The sequence below is a fragment of the Budorcas taxicolor genome, chromosome 25 (assembly GCF_023091745.1).
Source record: "Budorcas taxicolor isolate Tak-1 chromosome 25, Takin1.1, whole genome shotgun sequence".
Lineage (NCBI taxonomy): Eukaryota > Metazoa > Chordata > Mammalia > Artiodactyla > Bovidae > Budorcas > Budorcas taxicolor.
Window position 1 is genome coordinate 29,573,444 of NC_068934.1, and position 6,000 is coordinate 29,579,443.

The window sequence follows — 6,000 nt, forward strand, 5'->3', positions numbered from 1 at the left end:
ATGGTATCCCACAGACCAAGAAAAACCCCAGCCTTGCACTATGCAGTGGGGAGCACCAGTTCTCAGCCTTGGGAGGAACTCCTACAGAAGTCACCCCAGCATCTTTCTATGCTTTTTACTCATCAGCTGAGAGAAGACTTGGGGCTCCCACTCCTCCCTCCTCTCCGCTGACTCCTCCCCCATGGTGCAGCTCCCTCCTCAGGCCCACATTCTCCTTTTTGTTCTCCTGGGCTCTCTAAGGAGGGATGGGGCAGCCGGATTGCTGTCAGAGACACTGCCCTCTCCCTCCATTTCCTTTCCTGCTTTGTGTCTTAGTGGGCTCGGGCTGCTGTGACAGAATGCCACATAGAGTGAACCAAGTCAGAAAGAGAAAGACAAATATCACATATTAACACATATATAGGGAATCTAGAAAGATGATACGATCCTACGTGCGGGGCAGCAAAGGAGATACAGACATAAAGAACAGCCTTTGGAACTCAGTGGGAGGAGAGGGTGGGGTGACTTGAGAGACTAGCATTCAGACATATACATTACCAGATGGAAAATAGATGGCCAGCAGGAGTTTGATGTAGGAGGTACGGCGTCCAAAGCCAATGTTCTTTGACAACCTGGAGGGATGGGATGGGGAGGGAGATGGGGGTGTTCAGGAGGGAGGGGCCACGTGTATGTCTATGGTCGATTAGTGTTGCTGTATGACAAAAGCCATCACAATGTTGTAATTATCCTCCAATTAAAAAAAATTTTTAAACAAGCTATTAAAAAATACCACATAGACTGGGGGGCTTAAACAACAGAAATGTATTTCCTTAAATTTCTGGAGGCCGGGAAATTTGAGATCAAGGTCCGGCAGGGTCGGCTTCTGATGAAGTGCAGACTGGTCTGGAGAGAAAGAAAGGGACATGGCTTCTACCTGGCGGCTCTAATCCCACTGTCCCACCTTGGGGGCCCCCTTCACTACCTAATTACCTCCCCAAAGCCTCACCTGCAAATACCATCACATGGTGAGGCAAAAGGCAGTTAAAGTTGCAACACGTGAATTTGGGGTGGAGGACAGTAGGCTCTCCCAGTGGCTCAGATGGTAAAGAATCTGCCTACCATTCAGGAGACCTGCATTCAATCTCTAGGTCAGGAAGATCCTCTGGAGGAGGAAGTGGCTACCCACTCCAGTACTCTTGCCTGGAAAATTCCATGGTCAGAGGAGCCTGGTGGGCTACAGTCCATGGAGTCGCAAAAAGTCAGACACAACTGAGCGACTGACACACACCAGAAGCACCATTATGTCTTTTTAATGTGGTCTTCCACCCCTTCTTTAAACATGAAACTTTTGAGCTCTTCTCACAAAATACAGGAAACACATGTGAAATGGGATGATTCCTGGTTAAGAGAAGCACTCGTGTGTCCTGCAAACCCAAGGCAGAGTTCCACTGCCCATGTGGGGCTGCCAGCCCTCCCTCTCCGCTCGTCAGCCTTGTACTTCTGGTGCTGAGCTTAGACTCAACCAGAAGCGCTAGGATAATGCAAAAGATGAGCACAGAAAAGATGGCCTCCCCCGTCTGGTATTCAGAACAACTGAAGGAATTTTCTAAATGAGAGTCTTTATAGATCTAAAAGTCTTTCGTTTCAGGACCTCCCTGGCTGTCTGGTGGTTAAGACTCCACTGAGCTTCCATTGCAGGAGGCACAAGTTTGATCCCTGGTCAGGGAACTAAGATCCCACAGGCTGCACAGCACGACCAAAACAAAGAAAAAAAAAACCTTTAGTTTTTAGAGAGAAGCATAGGCAACTATCTGTTGCACTTTAGGGATTCATTGCTTTCTAATAACTTTTTTTTTTCTATTCAATAGAGTAGCCGTGGGTTTCTACATTCCCATTTCTACTATACATTTGACATGAATAGGGATCATCTCTTATTTTGTGTTGGTTTTCCTTTTGTTAGGAAGGTGATGCAGTCTCACTCAGTCCCTTAGTTTGTGATTTGTGACTTGAAATCTCAGTGGAAGGAAGCGATTGACAAGGGAGCCCCGCGTTGTGTGAGGGTTGGAGGTGTGTTTCTGCACAGCAGCCTTGGGTGTGTCTGAGAAGGCAGAGCCTAATCAGGCTGCTCTGTGAGGTGGTGAGCTCCCCACTTGAGGGAATATTCAATCATTCAGAAGCATCCATTACACTTATTTGCAATGGAGACTGTAGTTCTGGTTCTTGAATTAGCTGGGAGTCAGAAATAAAATGATCTCTGAGACTCCACCTATGACCCCACACAGCAGATCTACACACACACACACACACACACACACACACAGAGGAGAGTACGTGCCATGGGAGCTTTGTACACAGGAAGATTGTTTCCCACAAGCAAAAAGAAAATGGAGTGGCTAACTTTTCCTTTTAAAATGTATTTGCTTATTTGGCTGCACCGGGTCTTAGTTGTGGCACGCAAGATCTTTAGTTGCTCATATGGGATCTAGTTCCCCCACCAGGGGTTGAACCTGGGCCCCCTGGGCATCGGGAGCATGGAGTCTTAGTCTCTGGACCAGGGAAGTCCCTGGAGTGAATAACTCTTACCTGCCTTAATTATCAGATGTGCTAACTTCCCTGTGTAACCATCTTCCCTGTGTAGCCATTATACCTATTTTCATCAGTTTATGCAGAATGTGAGGACTTCCCTGGTGGCTCAGAAGGTAAAGCATCTGTTTACAATGTGGGAGACCCAGGTTCAATCCCTGGGTTGGGAAGATCCCCTGGAGAAGGAAATGGCAATCCACTCCAGTACTATTGCCTGGAAAATCCCATGGACAGAGGAGCCTGGTAGGTTACAGTCCATGGGGTTGCAAAGAGTTGGACATGACTGAGCAACTTCACTTCACATGCGGAATGTGGATGATTTTTATTTAATATTTACATTATAAAAGCAAACAGAAGGAAATGGCAACCCATTCCAGTATTCTTGCCTGGAGAATTCCATGGACAGAGGAGCCTGGCAGTCTGCAGTCCATGGGGTCGAAAGAGTTGGACACAACTGAGTGACTAACACAATGAAAGCAATAAAACAGCAAACAGAAGTGATGGGGATAATTGTTAAAATTATTATAACACTTACTGTCTGGAAATGGCCCTTTTCATCTTAATATGACTGTGGTTGGTTGTAGTGCATAGATGGTATTGTGTCTTTTATTTGAAACATTCATTGGAAGGACTGATGTTGGAGCTGAAACTCCAATACTTTGGCCACCTGATGCGAAGAGCTGCCTCATTGGGAAAGACCCTGATGCTAGGAAAGATTGAGGGCAGGAGGAGAAGGGGACAACAGAGGATGAGATGGTTGGATGGCATCACCGACTCAATGGACATGGGTTTGGGTGAACTCTGGGTGTTGGTGACAGACAGGGAGGCCTGGCGTACTGCAGTTCATGGGGTGACAAAGAGTCGGATGCGACTGAGCGACTGAACTGAACTGATTTGAAACATTAAAGTGTTTTTTTCATGTTACTACATAGTCTTTGGAATTATTATAATAACACTGATTGATCAGATTATCCTATCAGGTAAATATAACACAATGCATATTACTATCCTAGTTGAAAATTTATGTGTTTGTCCAGTTTTTCAACATTATAAATAATGCTGGAAATTCCCTGGTGGTCCAGTGGTTAGGTTTCCACAGTTTCACTGACGAGACCTCAGGTTTGATCCCTGGTTGGGAAACTAACTCCCCAGGTCAGTAGGTGCCCAATATGCTACTGGAGATCAGTGGAGAAATAACTCCAGAAAAGAATGAAAGGATGGAGCCAAAGCAAAAATAACACCCAGTTGTGAATGGGACTGGTGATGGAAGCAAGATTTGATGCTGTAAAGAGCAATATTGCATAGGAATCTAGAATGTCAGGTCCATGAATCAAGGCAAATTGGAAGTGGTCAAACAGGAGATGGCAAGAGTGAACGTTGACATTCTAGGAATCAGCGAATTAAAATGGACTGGAATGGGTGAATTTAACTCAGATGACCATTATATCTACTACTGCGAGTAGGAATCCCTCAGAAGAAATGGAGTAGCCATCATGGTCAACAAAAGAGTCTGAAATGCAGTACTTGGATGCAATCTCAAAAATGACAGAATGATCTCTGTTTCCAAGGCAAACCATTCAATATCACAGTAATCCAAGTCTATGCCCCAACCAGTAATGCTGAAGAAGCTGAAGTTGAACAGTTCTATGAAGACCCACAAGACCTTCTAGAACTAACACCCAAAAAAGATGTCCTTTTCATTATAGGGGACTGGAATGCAAAAGTAGGAAGTCAAGAAACACCTGGAGTAACAGGCAAATTTGGCCTTAGAGTACAGAATGAAGCAGGGCAGAGGCTAACAGAGTTTTGTCAAGAGAACGAACTGGTCATAGTGAACACCCTCTTGCAACAACACAAGAGAAGACTCTACACATGGACATCACCAGATGGTTGACCCCAAAATCAGATTGATTATATTCTTTGCAGCCAAAGATGGAGAAGCTCTATACAGTCAGCAAAAAACAACACCGGGAGCTGACTGTGGCTCGGATCATGAACTTCTTATTGCCAAATTCAGACTGAAATTGAAGAAAGTGGAGAAAACCACTAGACCATTCAGGTATGAACTAAATCAAATCCCTTATGACTATACAGTGGAAGTGAGAAATAGATTTAAGGGACTAGATCTGATTGAAAAGAGTGCCTGATGAACTATGGACGGAGGTTCATGACATTGTACAGGAGACAGGAATTAAGACCATCCCCAAGAAAAAGAAATGCAAAAAAGTAAAATGGCTGTCTTAGGGGGCCTTACAAATAGCTGTGAAAAGAAGGGAAGCAAAAAGCAAAGGAGAAAAGGAAAGATATATCCATTAGAATGAAGAGTTCCAAAGACTAGCAAGGAGAGATAAGAAAGCCTTCGTCAGTGATCAGTGCAAAGAAATAGAGGAAAACAACAGAATGGGAAAGACTAGAGATCTCTTCAAGAAAATTAGAGATACCAAGGGAACATTTCATGCAAAGATGGGCTCGATAAAGGACAGAAATGGTATGGACCTAACAGAAGCAGAAGATATTAAGAAGAGGTGGCAAGAATACACAGAAGAACTGTACAAAAAAGATCTTCACAACCCAGATAGTCACGATGGTGTGATCATTCACCTAGAGCCAGACATCCTGGAATGTGAAGTCAAGTGGGTCTTAGAAAGCATCACTAGGAACAAAGCGAGAGGAGGTGATGGAATTCCAGTGGACCTATTTCAAATCCTGGAAGATGATGCTGTGAAAGTGCTGCACTCAACATGTCAGCAAATTTGGAAAACTCAGCAGTGGCCACAGGACTGGAAAAAGTCAGGTTTCATTCCAATCCCAAAGAAAGGCAATGCCAAAGGATGCTCAAACTACCACACAATTGGACTCATCTCACATGCTAGTAAAGTAATGCTCAAAATTCTCCAAGCCAGGCTTCAGCAATACATGAACCGTGAACTTCCAGATGTTCAAGCTGGTTTTAGAAAAGGCAGAGGAACCAGGGGTCAAATTGCCAACATCTGCTGGATCATGGAAAAAGCAAGAGAGTTCCAGAAAAACTATTTCTGCTTTATTGACTATGCCAAAGCCTTTGACTGTGTGGATCACAATAAACTGGAAAATTCTGAAAGAGATGGGAATACCAGACCATCTGACCTGCCTCTTGAGAAACCTGTATGCAGGTCAGGAAGCAACAGTTAAAACTGGACATGGAACAACAGACTGGTTCCAAATAGGAAAAGGAGTACGTCAAGGCTGTATATTGTCACCCTACTTATTTAACTTCTATGCAGAGTACATCATGAGAAACGCTGGACTGGAAGAAGCGCAAGCTGGAATCAAGATTGCCAGGAGAAATATCAATAACCTCAGATATGCAGATGACACCACCCTTATGGCAGAAAGTGAAGAAGAACTAATGAGCCTCTTGATGAAAGTGAAAGAGGAGAGTGAAAAAGTTGGCTTAAA